Genomic DNA, 18,603 nt, shown 5'->3' with positions numbered 1-18,603 from the left:
TCTTTTTTATACACAGTCCTAAGGTTCTGGATCTTGCTTTTTGCCCATTCAACAGTTACTCCAGGGTGATATGGCAGACATGCTTTTACAAGCTCTTGCATCCCCATGTTTCGCATCATTCTGTTAGAATACTCTTTGGATTTGGCTTTCCACAAACATGGGTGAGCCCTGTAGGTCTCAATAAAATCCTTCATTAGGTCAGCATTTCTTTCATATGCCATTATGATTATCTGTTTGTGTATAATAAAAAGAAACATAAGTCCCATCCGTGCTGTAAATTACACCAATACAAGTACACTTGTATGTATCAATCAGAAATAACTTACCGTATATGTGAACGAATGTACAGCTCCGAAGAATCGTAAAATCCCTTCGTATGTAATGGCCACGAACGGGTTACAGTTATAGAAAAAAAACACTGATACACGAGGTTATTATACACGAATAGGCTTCACCCACAATGTTCCATTCTCTAAACAAATGCACATGTCAGAGTGTATAAAATTATAGAGCAGCCTGTCTGGCGCCGAGGGACGTGAGAAGATGGAGAATAAAGAGAAGGTGTTAGTGGGGGTTGAAGCAATGGAGACGGAGACGCAGGCACAAATGGTGGCGGAAGGGCCAACAAATGTAGGAAAAGTTACAGAGGGGGATGGAGATGCCCAAGATGAATGTACTGCAGGTAAAAGAGCAAAGTCAATGAGCCCAAGAGAGATGGAGATGATGGTAAAAGTACTGGACCAGTACGACTACGACTGTCAAAAGCGAAAGTACAAAAAAGTGAATAATAGAAAGGAATTGATAATGCAAAAACTACTGCGATTACTGAAGGAAAAACGTGGAAAGAAAAGAAATAAATTCCAAGTCCAGAAGAGGTGGTCGGACCTTAAAAATAAAGAGGCAAGAAGACTGGAGCGAATCCGTAAAAACATAAAAAAAAAGTGAGTAGCCCGTGTAGTCGTGTAATGTACCTGTTTGAAGGACTTTATGTATTTCATTCTACTGTCACACGAACCAATGCAAATGTATGATTATTGTTTTGTCAGAAGCAAGAATTAACGGTGACAAGGCCACTGTAGATACCCTAAATGTAATAACACCTGTTATAAAACAAGAACAAATAAATGTGCCCGAGGGACCACAACACAAAGTGATCTCGAGCAGTGTGCAAGGTGATCACATTTCTGGTGTTGGAATAAAACTTGTATTAACTTTATTACAGAGATAGAAACGAAATGGTAAAACCTTTGTATTTTCTTGCTTCATAGATACCATCGTCATATCAGATGAAAGTTCGGAAGAGGAAAAAAATGTCGCCGAGCTCTACGATCATTTAAAAAAAATGAAAGCCAATATTGCGAACATTAAGAGAAAAATCAAAATCCTTGATAATACTTTTGATGATATGTATATGCTGTTTGCAACTGTTGTGCCCCAAACCAGTAGCACCCTTTCACTGTAATACTACTTTTTTTTCACTTTTCATATTGTACTAGAGAAATTTGACATTGCTATATTTTTTACCAGCAATAAAAGTGTTGCGTTAACACTGTGTGGTTTATTCAGAATATTTCAGACATATTGGGCATATTCATTATGTAATAAAGGTTAATATGGCGTTATAACTTTCCTAGTTTTTAAAATTTATAAAGGTTAAATGAGAAATGAATGCCAACATACATGCAAAGGGTAATAACCCACGTGCTTTCTAAACATGTAACGGTCTACAGCCAGACAGGTGCAATACACATCTATACAAAACACAAGCATGTGATGTGCGGATTCCGCGCCATGTGGGACTGGGATTGACATAAAAATTTACATACACACGCCCCCAAGGTCGAGGAAGTATCGGAGGATTGTCGTGGATCTGTCGGAAGTTTATACACACTACACAGCGGAAACGAGATTGAAACAAAAATATTAAACGGTACGACCAACCAAATGAGGCGAGAATTGTCCATTTGGGCAGTCTTTCGACCATCGTGTCACTGTAAACACTGACCCGACTTTTGAACGAGCGGTCGTATGTCGGCTGTTTGAGACGATTATTGGACGAAAACAGTGTAGTGTGTACCCAGCTTAACTGAAGAAAATGTGTGAAGCCTGCTGGTAAATGAGGATCTCTGAATCTATTTATTATTATCTAGCCTTGTCTAATTCCCCACTGATGAACCTAGCTGCTGTATGTCTATACATAGCATGAAAAAGAGCACTAATGTAAAAATAGGAACATATAAAACTGTTGAAGAAGCTCTTAATTGTGCAAACAATTAATGTATAGTAAAACTACTGGATGTGTAGGCCAACGGCTAATATTATTTAATGTAGTGGAACTCTGCTAATACTGACATACAGATATTTTACAGCCTTATCCTTTTCTGACAAGGGAATGGCTTATTTTTTTCTACTTCTGCACCATTTATACATACCGCCCAACTGTCCCTAATTTATGTATACAGCCACAATTTGAGAGGATGACCTGCTGTCCTGATAGTCAGTATGTTTGTGTCTACTGCTTGGAAGTTTGAAAGTACTTTGTTGAAACCATGATTGAAAGTTTACCATGGTGCCTCTGAAGTGTTAGGCTTGCCCTGGTGGTCTGGTACACCCCAATGTAACATGGCCACTCTCCCTTTTTGTGTGCATCACTGAAAAGTGACAATGCACACTTCTTGCCCCAATATACAGCAGGCAAATGTTGTGAGGTATGTATATACATTGAGAGAAACCTAAATGACATTGGAAATGGAAATGTAAGATGTTACATGCTAAAAGGATAAATGCTTTTACATACAATGCACCAAGCAATCCAATATATTCTTTCATCCAAGTCAAAGACATGGGAAGTGAAACAGATTTTATTAGAAAGGCTGACCTTACATGTATACAACTTTTACAGCATACAAATATGAACAGATACCAAGAATTACATTCAACAAAGGGGAAATTGTTGAGGATCAATTTTTAAAATGTTGTTATGGGTTAACTTTCTTAAACAGATTTCTGACTATATATGGAAAGTATAGGTTGGTGGTAATAAAAATTGCATGCAAGTGTAGAGGACCGTGTAAAAATGTTTACTCAGTAACAAGTACAAACAGTGATAACTGACAAAATACTTGACACCAGAGTCCATGCTCTCAGCTCCATTGAGCTCACACCAGGACATACATCCCATGTACATCCCTCCCTTCATGATCATGTGAAAGAGTAAAGGAAACAACAAGTAGATGGGGCAGTGGTAGAAAAGGGTATAAATAAGGAGGGAAGTTGTGAAACATTAGTGATGTTCAAGTCACAAAGCCCTGAAACTTTGGGTTAGGTCTTGATACCTTGACAAATCTTGTGAAGATGATGATGTTTGTTGAAGGAAGGTGCTCAGATGTATCCTCTGAGCTTCTATTAAGTTCTGAGGACACTCATGAATCTAAAGATGTGACATAAGATTCTTTGTCTGTGAATCCACACTGGTAGAAGTGGAGGTTAAAATAGGACTACATGTAGAAGAGACAGGCTTGTTACAAAACCAACAATCAGGGACTGATAACTCCCTATACAGATCCTATTTCACAGGGTTCTTTTCACCATGAGCACACACCTTTCCCACAACCACACTGTTTACTGGTACTCGGATGCCCCCCTGGACTTGATCCGTGTATTGTATAGTTGTTAACAGCCATGAGTGAGGTAGAGTCAGGGAAACTCACAGTTATGGAACAACACATAGGCAAAACAAGACAAACAGAACACAAAAGAGGATAGTCCACTGGCAAGCCAGATTAGAGGATAGGAGAGATACATGATGTCAAAAAGCAGGCAGAGAGTTCAAGGGCTGGCAGAGATCCAACAGCAAGCTCCAGTAAATGTAGCCAAGGTCAAACACACACTATAGCAGCAGAAGATATACCAATCTATAAGGACAAAGACACAATCTTAGGTAAACCTAACACCAGCAAGTCAATAATGGCAATGAGTGTATTTATGTAGGTCCTGGCTAATCAGCTGTTGGCTAGAAATCATGTGAGCAGAGAGTGTTGACTGCTCAGCTGCCAGGTAGTGAGTAGTAGCCTTGCAAGAGCAGATAAATTAGCTGCAATAGGAATTTCTCCTTAGCAGCTCAGGAAGCTGGGTGAGTATGGTTGCTTAGCAACGTCCAGCACACAGAAACACAACAACTCTGACATACAGCAGCATCAGGAATGGACTCTGAGACAACAGAGCAGCAAAAACATAACACGGCTCGGGTACAAATAACAGGTGTTCCGTTTATAAACGCTGCCACTAGCTTGGACCATGTAACTGTTAGATTGGGTGAACATTCTTTGAACAGTTGCTAACTTGTCATACCCACATGGAATTTGCATAGGACAGTCTGACCAGGATGAAGTGGAACAAGTTGATGTGTTGTTTTGTCAAAATGTGATTTGCATGCACTCACATCCTAGTAAGTGAATCAGGTACCTGAGTTTCAACCTTCTGCAGTAACTGATGTCTTAAAGGATGCATCGGTTCCTTAGGTTGATGAGATTTGAGTGCATTACATGGTGCACAAGAACCTACTGCCCTTTCAATATGACTGTATATTGTAGACCAAAAAAGTGAATCACAAGCCCTGCATTTGGTAGCTTCAAGGTTGATGTAACTGTTGGGTTTAGTATTACTGAAATCTATTTTGAATAATGAATCTCTGTCCCTTCTGAAGGATCCAATCAGAAAGGGTAAACCTATCTCTCATGGCAAAGAAGGGGCTTAGGTCTTGTAGGAGTTATCTAGAAGATGATGGCCAACATTGTAACAGAGTCTGAAAAATGTTAACAGATGTCATAAGCCAGGGTTTCTTTTCTGAGTTCTGCAATCCTATTGAAGAAAAGACTCTGCACAACCGTAACATCAAATTCGTCTTCATGTATCATGTCAACAGACAAAGGTACATGAACATGGGGCAGAGCATCAGCTACAAATAGTTCTTTGCTATGCTTGTAAATCATATCCATATTGTAACTGATGCAGGGAGAAGTGGTAAGTAGAGACTTTCACAGGATGATAATGAGAGGCCGATGATCGGTTTCAATTGTAACTGGGCGACCATAAATGAAGTTGTGATTTTTTTCCATGCAAACACAAAAGTTAGCAGTTACTTCTCTATTTGTGTGTATCTAAATTCAGTCTTAGTCTGAGCCCTGGAGGCAAATGCGATGGACTTGCCTTGTTGAAGACAGATGGCACCTAACCCATGTGGTGATGCATCTGCAGACAACACAACTGGTTAGTGTACATTGAAGTACTGTAAAACGGTGGATGCTTAACATATCTTCTAGTGTTATAATTGCTACACTATGGCGTTCCTCCAAACACCATTCTGCTTCTTGAAATTATTAGCTGTTGTAAGGTTGCTGTCCCTTCACTGTAATGAGCAACAAATTTGGAGAGATAAGTAGTCAAGAATTTCTGTAGTCTTCGCTTTTCCTCTGGTAGCGGAATGTCTCAAATGGCTAGATCAGGCTTGATTCCAGTATTAGTTAATATATGCCCTACATTAACAGACTTCTGATACGCTGAAATGACATTTGTCGGGATTAAGCTTTAGATGTATTTCACATACCCCCTGAGGACCTGACGCAGTCATCATGTTAGTATGTGACGTTCCCCAGACTAGGATGTCGTTGACTATGATTTCACACTGGTAGGTAGCAAAAAAGCTGTTTCAATGCTCCATTGAAACACTTCACTACCTGTGGATAGGCCATAGGGCATGCATAATAAGGCATGTCTCCAGTTGGGTGTCATAAAAGTGGTGAGCAAGGATAATTCAGCATCTAGGGGGATATTCCAGAAACTGCATTTAGCATCAGCCTTGGCCCCAGCGTATCAGTGATTACCTGTTCTACAGAAGGTGATGAGGTCATAAGAATGCTTTGTTGAGATGAACTGGATCAATACATAGTCTGATTGTGCTATTTTTTTTTTATGGCATCTACCATCAGAAAACCACTGTGTTATTTCTTCCACAGGGATGATGACCCCAACTTTGGTAATGGTGTCAACCTCTGTGATGACTTTGTCTTTCATGGAAAATAGGATGTGCCTTGGTGCTGTCAAGCCGCGACGGCCGCGGCTCGCTTCCCTAACGTCCTGGCTGTCATGGTAACAGCCAACACGTCACTTCTATTTTTTTGTCCCGCCCATCACCTAGGCGACGACCGGGATGCTTTTATTGTCAGTGCCGCATACAGGGAAATGGGCAGCCTGGCATGTATGCGCAATTAGCAGAATTACACTCAGCCTCCTCGGGCAACAGGAGGAGTACTGATCTATTATTTAGGCAGCCCATTGTGCATGTGTGTGTGTGTCATGATCACAGATTGGCTGCCTTCTGATCTTCGGCTTATATTCTGACCTTCCTGATTGCTACGGACCCACGACTTAGGCCTGTCCATGATATCAGCCTCCAGTATTCCAGTTTTCTACCCTGCACTGCGGTTACACTGATAAGTTTCTACTACCATAAGTTTCTACTTGAGTCAAGTGGGAGCATCCAACTACCTCCGAACACATCTATGGGAAAGGCAGCTGCTAAAGGTGAAGACCTCTACTAGTCTGGCTCTAAAAACTTATCAAGGTCCTAACAGGTGCATAGATGGTGTGGCTTAAGGATTCATATAGTTGCTTGTTGTAAGTCACTGAAAGCTTACCAATGGTGTCAGGGCTGTCTTGTGGCCCAGTACAAATTAATCCAGCAGGGTCCCTCTCCCTCATTATAATACATGCCCACTCCCTCTTCACCATACATGCCCCCCTCCTTCTTCACCATACATGCCCCTCTCCACCTTCACGATACATGCCACCCTCCCACTCTACAATACATCCCCCTCTCTTCATAATACATGCCCCACTCCCTCTGCACAACTCATTCCCCTTCTTTACAAAACATGCCCCCCATCTTCACTGTACATGCCCCCCTCCCGCTTCACAGTACATGTCCCACTCCCTTTTCATAATACATGCCCCCTCCTTCTTCACCATACATGCCTCCTTCCTCTCCACTGTACATGCCCTTCTCCCTCTTCACAGATAAATGTCCCCCTCCCTCTTCAGAATGCATGCCCCTCTCCTTCCCCACAATACATTCCCCCCTCCCTCTTCACAATATATGCACCCCTGCCTCTTTACAATACATGTCCCCCCCCTCTTCACTGTACATGCCCCCTATCCACTTCCCTGTAAATGAACTCCTCCACCCTCACAATACATGCAACCCTCCCTCTTCACAGATACATACCCCTCTCCCTCTTCACAGATATATACCACCCTCCCTATTCACAAAATATTCCCTCCTCCCTCTGCACAATACATCCCCCCAATTCACTTACCCTGTTCTTGGCACAATGCAGTGGCTCACAGATAAAGATAAACTGGGAGTGCAGCGTAGTGATGATTTCACTGAACCGCAAGCACCCAATCTATCAATGTCTAGAAGCCAGTGCATTGCGGAGGGATGCAGATTCTAAGTGTTCAGACTTGGGGGCCCGGACAAATGGAGGAATCCCCTAATCTGTCCATCCTCCATACAGCTGTACAGCCTCTATTACCCAGATGGTGGTCCTGAATGGTTTTCTTGTTGAATCACGTGCACTTCTGGTCCAAGGTGTATTAAACTAAGTTTAAAACAAATAGTTAGGCCCAATAATGGCTTAAAGTCATGGTTAACAATGTGAATTCACTCATAAACATGCCCAGGATCTTGATTAACTGCAGGAGATAACTTTAAGGCACAGTGTCCTTTAGTGGCAGGTATATATTACACCTGGCTGCGTTCTTTCTCTGACAGATCTTGTGTCTATTTCACACTGTGTGGACGTGACTTTCCCTGGCTCCTGTTTCCTGTGGCAGAATATATGGCCATTGGATCCAGTCTCCTTCTGCAGTTGCCTGGACCCTCATATATACCTGCACAGAATATCCTACCTTCTGTACCAGCCTCCCGCTGCCGCTATTTGGACCCCGGTGCATACCTACCGCAAATTGTCTCACCTTCTGCTACAGTCTCCTGCTGCAGCTACCTGGATCCTCTTGGATACCTGCAAGAATATCTCACCTTCAGATCCAGTCTTCTGTTGCAAGCTACCTGGACCCTTGTGCATACCTGCTGCAGTTTATCTCACCTTCTGATCCAGTATCCAACTCCCAAGCTACCTGGATCCTAGTGTGTACCTGCCGCAGATTATCTACCCGCCAGAATCAGTCTAATGCTTGCAGCTACATGGACCTTCGTGTATACCTGCTGCAGATCTTATCTCCTGCAGATCTTGCTGCCTACTTCCAAGCCGCCTGGATTCTCTATACTTCTGCTTACAGACCATTGTCTCCGCCGTATGCTCTTCCATGCTGCACTCTCCACTGGATCTTGCTGGGTGTCTACCTGTAGGGCCGCGAACTGCGGGGCAGAAGCTGTAAGCCCAAACTCCCTTGCGGAGGTCACTGATGAAAACCTTCTGTCCCAGTAGACTCCGTGCCTCCGTGTAGGTGGCATGAATCTAGCAGGCTCTAAGGATCCTACAGATACCCATTGACCGTGGCAGGTGGACATTTTTGCTGATCAAGGTGGTGTCATGGTGGTAGTGTCCAGTGCAGTTTATACACTCTTTGTATAAGGGTGGTGTGTACTGAACATTGTACACTTCTGCCTCATTCCTTAACAGTCTTGCACTACTCTCTGATTCGTCATTTAGCATGCAGATGTTGATTGCAATCTCAAGCAGTAAATCCTTCTTTCGCAGTAACTACATGTGAACTGTGTCATTATAGATACCACATGCAATTCTATCCCTAATCCGTTTGTTGTCACATTTTTTTGCAAGCAACTTACGCATGGAGACATAATACTGTATCATGTCTTTGGTCAGTGCTGTTGAAAGCTTGCCGTACATTATTTACAAGAAGACGTATTTCTTAAAAATTTTATTCAAATGCCAGGATCATCCCAAACTTCCCCATACTCTTACACAAATGTATGACATTTGTCAACTGCTTCTGCATCAGCTTAATTTAACAATGTATAACCTTGAACATTTTTCGACTTGTCAGACAATCCAGCAATGCAGCACACTCTCCATTCTCTTCTAAAATGAAAAGACAGAAAATAGTACATGATAAATTCAGATGTTCTCTGTACATAAGGAGATTTTTAGTGAACTTTGGTGTATTCCAAAAATATTTAATTGATGAAAGATTTTGCTTTCACATAAGTCATATTTATGACAATATGTTATGGTTAATGGTATAGATAGTGAAATACTAGCTGAAACCTCTCGGTAGTTGTGGGCTAATTATAATACATTAGCAACAATAAGGACAAGTTGCTTGCCAGTGATAAGGAAAGTCTGCAGTTAAGGTTCAGGATCTCTACCATAAGCAGATCTTTCATCTTTCTGGAAGTTTCCGGAGTCTCTAGAAACTAACTCCCCGTCTCCTGCCCGTCACTCCCTCTTTCTAGAGTTTTGACTTAGAAAAATATTCTTCTTAACGGAGTACTTCTTCTGGTATGAAACCAATATAAAGTGCACAGTTTGATACATTTTGTTGTCAAGAGTGGAGATCAAGTGACATCAGAAGAGGACCTGTAAGGGAAATGAACCCCTCTCTGTACCATTCTGTTCCTCCCCTAGACTGATGTAATTAAAGTTACAGGTGTGGAGTGTTGCCTTTAAGTTGAAGTAGTATAAAGAAAGCACAGGATGCTGTGTCAAGGTATGTACTCCTCAAACTGGGTGATTAGGTTCTGTTGGTGATTCGGCACTCAAATGGGCTCTGCATTATCATATATCAACAGAGCAAGAACTGCATTATACAGTGGTCACCAGAATATTTCCTGTGTTTTATATTGGTCATTAGACTCTCTCTCTTATCTATATTTTTCATTAGAATGATCTCTGGAATGCCCCATTTATTGTTTATTAGTCAGTAGAATACTTTTGTAAAAGCAATAGACCTTTTGCCACCTATAATATTCCTTTTAATTTAGGTATACAGTGTGCACTGGAGAGTTGATCAGTTGCGTCAGAATAATCAGTTCTGTTTATTGGAGCTTGTATAATTAATATTTATACAGAAAACATAGCATACCGTCTTGTGGTTACATAGTGTAATAATTAAAACACTCCTTTACTTTGTAGCTATGACCGTCAATTAAGGTAACAAAGACATCTGGAAACTTTCTCCCTTAGAGCAGGACAGACAGCTTATCTTGCTTGTCTATACTGATCATGAATTACGGTATTTCTAAGTTCCAGAAGTAAAACTGTGCTTGCTGGAGTGCATCCTTTATTGTATAGTGGCCTTCTGTTTTTAAACCGATTGCTAGAATGCTCTTGGTATTTTACAGTGTTCATTAGAATGGTTTCTGTATTTATAGTGTTCAATAGAAAGCTCTCTGTATTGTATATTGGGGACTAGAGTGCTTCCTAAACTTTGCTGTGTAGTGTTTATTAGAATGTGCTCTGTATTTTATTGGTTGCTAGTATGCTGTCAATATTAGCTCTATCAATTAAATATTTAATTAAAATATGGGGACAACTTTTTAGTTAAGACCATTTTTTTATCTTCCTAAAATTCAATATGACTGTAGGAATATTTTCATTCTCTACTGAGAAGGAAACTATATGCAGAGCTTATTTCACACTATTTTTGCAGAGAACTGCATGCTTCTATATATTTATTTAAATACAATGTCCTTTTGCATGCGCCTCTAATGTACACTGGCAAGTGACATTTTGCATACTAACATCTCTGACAGGACTATACTACATAATGGCATGCAGCATACTTTGTACTGGCATAGGGCTATATTAAATACTGACATAGGGCTATATTTTATAAAGTTTTATAAAGACTGCACTGCATAAATGCATGAGACCTATACTGTCATGAGGCAATATTATACATTGGGCACAGGGCTAAGGTTGTATGATCAGCCATTTTAAACTGAGGTTGCATTACATTATTTCACATGCATTACTTTATTGTACATGTCCTGTGCCACCATCCCGCTGCTTCTTACCTCAGTAGGTGTGAGGTGGGTGCGGCATCCTCTGCTTCTTGAGCGGGAGTGTGATGCTTGGCTGTGACAGCACAACCAAGCACCTCAACCCCAGCCTGTCACAGACATGGAGGAGCAGCAGCTGGCAGCTTCATATGTAAGATGTTTCTGCCTGCTTTCCTCCATGTCAGCAGCCAAAGCTCCATGTGGGGGCACAACAGGAGCATTGTGACATTATGTCACTCATTCAGTATTTTAGGTGTCCCCTAACCATTTGCACCCTACGCAACTGCCTATGGTCACCTAATGGTACCACTGGCTCTATGACCTTAAGGTTGTGGCATAAAATGTGGCACCACAAATTGAATATTGGTAAGGGACCAATGTATCCAGGTCTGTTAATTTAATCTGGATATAAATAAAATAAATACAGTACAAGCTGCATGGAATTAATGCATTTAGTTCAAACATATGCTCTCATAATAAGTAACAACATCAAAACATATCTTACATGAATTCAGTGCAAGCATTTATCAATATTAATATTATTATTATTATTGTTGATTTCTAAGGCGCTATATTGCCCCTCAGTGCTGGACAGTGGAGGAAAGAGTAAACAATCCAAGGTCAGGGGCAGAAGAGAGAACCGTGGTCTAATTCACAATAGGGTCAAAACAGAGAGGCACACACTAAGCAGTGGGTCAGAACAAACAATCACCAAGGGTACAGGCGAATAAGGCTAATAAAACTTGTAAAGGTGATGTCTGGAAGACAAGCCTCTAAATCACATGACCCACTTAAGGAATGTGCCTCTTAACCCGAGAATCAGCAGCACATGTGAAAAGACTCTGGCCTGTTATAAAGAAGCATAAATAGCCGCTTCATCAACACTGGCTGGAGTTGCTTAGAAACCTGTACTACAAACCGGAATAACGGAAGCCGATAATCATAGGAAGTATGTGTTTACCAGAGGAATCATCAATTTAGGATTTTACCATTTGTTGATTCCTTTCTATTATGAACACTGAAACTCTTATAGTATTGTGAGTGTATCCACTATAATTGTTGTAAATATTTGTCTGATTGTTTTGCACTAACTTATGATTCTTCACAAATGAGAATAGTGACTAAGGTGAGCACTATTCGCTTATTATATCTTTATGCGACAGGAGTGAGCTTTGAGTGGCTGACAAAGCTCATAGAAAGGGAAGCAACCATATTATGATTATTATCCAATAAAAATGCAGGTTGCTAGCTGCTGCTGTACTAATAATTCTATTTGCTAGCTATAACCTGGACTGTTTTAGAAAGGGAAGTCCTGGGTAGCAAATCACAAGCCATCAGTGTGGGAATGTTTGTGATTGACTGGTCAGTGAAGTGGAGTCCCAGGGACTCCTGATTTTGATCATTTAGCAGGACTTGTATGAAGTGAGTCATGTTTTTATGGGAATCATTCCTTATTTTCCATTTTCTATTTGTGGCAAAAGAAGGCGTGGGAAGTCTTTAATTCAATTAAAGTTTATTTCAATTGTGTGTATGTGCTTGTGTGTGTGTGAATATATTTCTTTTGGAATAATGTGCTATAGCGGAACCACTGGAGTAGCAAAGTTGTTACTCAAAGGGTCATAATCTTGTTGATTACACCAGCCTCCCATAGAGAGCCCTATTGCTTTTCATCTCATGACTGGTAGTCTCTGGGTGGGGGGGGGGGGGGGAGGCATGCTCTATGAGACAATATCCCTGCGCTCTGAGCTGTTGCAGAATTCCAGTCTTTTTGTGGAGAGTGAATGGCCACACATGGCAAGGAAAGCCCCTGAAAATGTGCCATATCCTTGCCTTTCCTCATTTTAAAAAAATAGCTTCACAAATTGAAAACTCTTTTCTTCACTGCTCTGCAAATGAGGTGCACCAGTGAACATACTCTGCTAGGAATCGCTTCAATTCTCCCAACTCCCTTGTCACGCCTGAGGATCTGTCCGCATCCAGACTGGGTTGTGTCTCTGGAGGTAGGCTGGTGATAAACTAGCAGGGTATACCAGGCTGGAACTGGATTGCTGGAACCAGAACGGAGGAACCAGAATGCTGGAACCGGAATGGAACTGGTAATGCTGCAACCGGAATGCTTGAACCGGAATGGAACCAGAATGCTGAAACCAGAACTGAGTAACTGGAATGCTGGAACCGGAATGTAACTGGGAATGTTGGAACCAGACTGAAGACAGAATGCAGACTGCACTGTCTGAACTGGAACAACAGAAAGGATTGTAGACTGTTGTGAACCAGGTTGGTGTTTGAAATAACAACATTGCACTGGCAACAGGTAAGGGCTCCAGGAAGTCCTTTTAAAGTAGTAATTGTTTCCTGATTGGGGACGGCGGTCAGCTGGGCAGAAGCAGCACTCTGAGTTCCTGAGATGGATCAGGTGACTATTTCCAAGATGGCAGCTCCCAGGAACTGGTTTTGAGAGAAACCTGGAATGGAGGCTGCTATCCCCTGATTGACTTAGAGGAATCATGTGACCGAATAAAAGATGGCAGCACCCATACCGTGACTGGGCAGCATCTTGCAAAGAGATCTGAAACCAGCAGAGCCTGAGGACTGCAGGGACAGCTTGGAAAGACAGCAGAGAGGTAAGTGACAGGACCCTAGAGCCTAGTGTGTGACATCCCTGGCACACAGTTGGTCCAAAACTGTATTTGTAATGTGCCCTGTGGAGTAAGAGTGTGTGACACTGACAGTGGGAGTAATTTACTTTTTAAGAGTAGAAGTTCACAGAGTCCAGAGGAGTCTAATCTAGTTCAGAGTCAGAGAATGCCTAGAGGTCAGAGTGGTGTGTCGAGATGGAGAGATAGGAACGTGAGTTTCCTGAACCTGAGATAGAGATGCACAAGGCTGCCAAGAGGAATTTGGGGCCCTGGCACAGTAACTTCTTGGGGACCCCTCCATAGATGCTTTGGACAGAGTTTGCCAAAACCAATAAGTGAACACAGTACATAACACAGATCACGTAATATACTTTGTAATATAACATACGTTTAACATTCAGTCTCTATAAGCTTACAGGGAAGATCTGTGGTTGTTAGATGCAAGCAGTGGAGGGCTACCAACGCACCAGTAACAAAAATATTGGCCTTGATGAAAACTGTGCAGCTGTTACAAGGGGAGGGCTGGCAAATTTTAGTTGCAAAGGGGTGTGGTGGGGGCAAGACTTCACTCAGCTGTGTATTAGAAATATTTCAAAGGAGAAAAACAGCAGGTGGCCGAGTGACCCAGCATAAGGTGGCCAACTATGGGACCGTAATGGGGGGCAGATGCCCCCCTGCCCCTAAGTACAGCCAGCCCCTGACAACCCTGAGTTTGTTCCTTGAAGTAAGTGATGTTTATTTGCAGTCACACTGATTGAAGGTATTAGTGCTCAGGGCAGATGGAATCAGAAACATAATTTTCAATACAAGACAGTACTTTTTATACAGATTTGGACACAGCCTCAAAGGCTATTTTTAAAATCAGGATGCAATTTGTTTACCCAAACATGGATTTACATGCAATGCAAAGTTAACAATATATACACTTCTCTGTTATGGGCTAATACTTGATGCTTGCATTATCTGAGATGCAGTCATGCCAGACAGTCAGGCAGCAGCCCACTGCTGGGTATACAGGCTAAACAGGTGTTTGTCACTTCACATAAAGACTTACTTAAAATGTCCTGCTTTCAGCAAACAGACTTCCTCTAGCAATGTTACAAACCCAAACAATGACACTTGCATATTAAACACATCCCAATAAGTGCATTTCAAATTATACATTGGGGCCTGCATCTCTGATTGAAATACATTTTTACAATAAATTATTTCTACATAATCCAGCCACAAATAAGCTATTTATAAGTGATCCAGTCACACCCTTCCCCCCACTTCAACCACTGCCCAGGACATTGTCCTATGTGTTCTAAAAGGGGTTAATAAGGTAAAAGTTCACCTGAGGTCTAATATCTTTTAAGAAGAGTGTGTTTCTAGAACTGTGGTGGTGAAGGATTTTTGAAATGACATGTGGTACTGTTTGATTATGGTAACTTTTGCTTTGATGCCAATCAAAGCCATCTAGACTTGATTTAAATACTTATCGTGAATTATTTTACTTTTGATGCTGCTGAAAACTGCTCAGCAAACCTAAATGGAGCTAAAACCCCAATAGTTTTTTCAATCAAGGTACCAATAAATTGACTTGAAATTATAGTCAATGCAATGACGATGTCAAAACTTATTATTTTTATTTATTACATTTCACACTTTACATTCATGAAAGAATCCTCAATTTCTAGCAATTACAGCTTTACAGACATTTGTCATTATAGCAGTCAGTTTTTGAAGATATTCAGGGTGCATTTGTATCCATGACTTCTGTAGAGGTGCAACTGACTTGAAGGGGATTTTTCCATGACCTTATGGTCAAGCTCATCCCCCAAGAGTCCAATATATAAACAAAACAATAGTGCAATTCTGCGCTAGTATTAATCTTGCAATATTAAATATTCAACAAAGTGTTCAACATTTAATAATCAAAGAAAGTCTCTCAAAAGTGCAAAAAATATCCTATGATTGCAACCGTGAAGGTTTAAATTCTTCATTGTTGCTCCTGTTTAACATGTGAAAAAAGCAAAATAAAGAAACATGGTGTGACCTGTATCAAAACAACATAATCCTCAAAAGTGATTTCATTCCTACTATAAATAAATCCAAACAAAATGAATGCGGATCTATTAATTTTTCTAAAACAGTGACAATTATACTCTTTTTCTTACATTACATCAAACATTACTCCTTACCTATATAAGCAATGTTTGTGACTTTTTTATACTTTTAGGTCTTATAAAAAACCGTGATATACTCAATATCTACTCGCTTATATTGCCATAAGATAAAAGGTCTCACTCCTTGTTTATCCCACTTCAATGGTTCATAAGATGTTTATAAATATCCAATGCAAGTTGCAATAAAAAAATATATGTTCTTTATTATCAGACTTTTGCTGGAAATTAGATTTTCAAGGTTAAAACCATACCAGGGACGATATGCGCTTAACCCCAAACAGATCGAAATAAAGTATGTAGATACTGACAGATCTCTGCAGAGAAGGTGTTTCAACACCAAAGAAGTCTCTTCAGTACTTCAATTGAGTAGCACACCTGGTCACAACTCCCCACTCACACCAACGCGTTTCTTTGTCAAGGTGTGGGGATTGCAATGTACATTCCAGTTTTAAATGCCCTGGGACCAATTTGATTCTTTTGTTCACATTATATATAACATGAAAACCAAAGGTGTCACTCACCGGACTGTGAGTGCCATTTCTCCTGTGATCAGGAACCGTGGCCGTCCGCCATCCTGAGGGTCTGCGCATGTGCAGCCCTTATCAAACCTTCAGTACCTGTTGCTTTTAATTGATTGGATGATCAGGCAACCCTCCCTATTTAAACCACCTGTGATCATTACCTGGTTGCCTGATCTTGGAGTCTCATTCCCCATGAGCCTCTGAAGGTGTTCCTGTGTTTCCTCGTGTATTTAGCTCCAGCTGATTCCTGTTTACTGCTATTGTGGTTTCCAGACCACTTCAACTCTCTTGTGTTCATCGTACCTGCACTCAGCTGATTCCTATCTGCTACTACTTCCGGACTCCAGTTCGTCTCAACTCTCCTGTGTTCATCGTGCCTGCACTCAGCTGATTCCTATCTGCTACTACTACCGGACTCCAGTTCGTCTCAACTCTCCTGTGTTCAGCGTGTCTGCTCTCCGCTGCCTCCGTTACTACTACAGGGTTCCAGATCGTCTCAACTCTCCTGTGTTTATCGTGTCAGTCCTCCACTGATTCCTATCTGCTACTGCTGCCGGATTCCAGACCGTCTCTACTCCTCTATGTTCAGCGTGTCTCCTCTCCGCTGCCTTCGCTACTACTGCTGGATACCAGACAGCCTCAACTCTCCCGTGTTCATCATGTTTCCAGTTTCACTTACTACAGCTTCCTGAGTATTGCCTCGTTGATTCTGGATTACCTGCAGTGCGCTGCACCAACCTGATTACCGCTTCCACTCTCCAGTGGTCTCTCCTCCTGCCGGCCTTCAGCCGTTCAGGTATCCCTGCACGTCTCTCTGACAGCCTGCTCTCCTGAACCGCGGTATGCATATTTTCCATTGACTTTGCTTTTGTATTGCATATCCATCTGGACTGAGTTGTGTTCTTCTCCGAGTCTCCTATCCACTGAAGCTATTGTTACCATTGACTTTGTTTCCTATTACCTGGATAGCTATTGTGACTTTGTATACTTCAAGCACCGCTTGTCAGTTATTGTTGTATTGTGGATATCATCGTGGGATCAAGTTCTGTGTGCCCAGTGTATACTCTGCTTTACATTCACCTCCTCGTGCCCCTCCTCACATATATATAGCAGTGGTACAACTTGCTGACGCAGACCACTGACTCCTGTTTCCCTGTGACACCAGTTTCAAGTATCCTCTCACATAAGCAGTGGTACAACTTGCTATACGCAGACCACTGACTTCCCCGTTACCTACTTGCACCTGGAATCCATTCCTTCACTATAGACAGCGGTACAACTTGCTATACGCAGACCGCTGACTCTCACTACCTCTTCGCTACTCCTGGACATTCCTCCTCACTATAGCAGTGGTACAACTTGCTATACGCAGACCACTGACTCTCCTCACGTTTACTTGTCCATCTGGTTCCTCTTGTACATTCATCTACTCATTACCAGTTGCTGCTAGTCATAGACTTTCCTTGAGAATTCTCTTACCATCTGCTGTTTCTCCTGTTCCGTTGTCACCCCGCTACCAGAGAACCATAGTACCAGCTATATTACGCTGGTAAGTCCATCATCTGGTGATATCCTGGGCAAAGACTCCTAGTGCCCGTGACAAAAGGATAATAAGAAAAACTTACCAACATACATAAAACATTGACTATCTCAACATAAAACGCCTAATAGATGTATAATAATAACACTTCTGAATCCCTGAGCGCACAGCTTCGCTTAAACAGTATGTCCATTTGATGTTAGAAAACGTGAATGTATTAGCATAAGGAAATCACAAGTTTGTCTAGACGGAACGTACATGATTAAAAACCTTATATTAATATTTTAAAAAAAACACAGAGGGGGATGTTCTTCCCATTTATTTTTAAAAACCAACAAGTATGTTTTGTCTGGACAAACTTGTAATTGGTCTCACGGAAACATTGGTATCTGACCACCACCATCTTAACGGATGTGTAAAACTTTGTTTTGTAGATCTATTTTAAATGTAGACCTAGCTCTAGTTTTCACACTTTAAACCCCATCCCTTTACTCCACATCATTGTCTTAATTAAAGAAATAATAATATTTTCTATGCTATTGAAGATTTTGAAACATTTTTGTCTTATATTAGGCTACATCATTTTAAAACAGGGTTCTGATTTTTTCCTTTCTTTAAGGTTTCAACAACTTTACAAATCTACAAGTAAATATAACAAGGACACGACAAATGAGTGGTAGGTATTTTTCCA

Source organism: Mixophyes fleayi, chromosome 2 (genome assembly GCF_038048845.1).
Source record: "Mixophyes fleayi isolate aMixFle1 chromosome 2, aMixFle1.hap1, whole genome shotgun sequence".
Lineage (NCBI taxonomy): Eukaryota > Metazoa > Chordata > Amphibia > Anura > Limnodynastidae > Mixophyes > Mixophyes fleayi.
Note: the sequence above shows the minus strand (reverse complement) of the source record.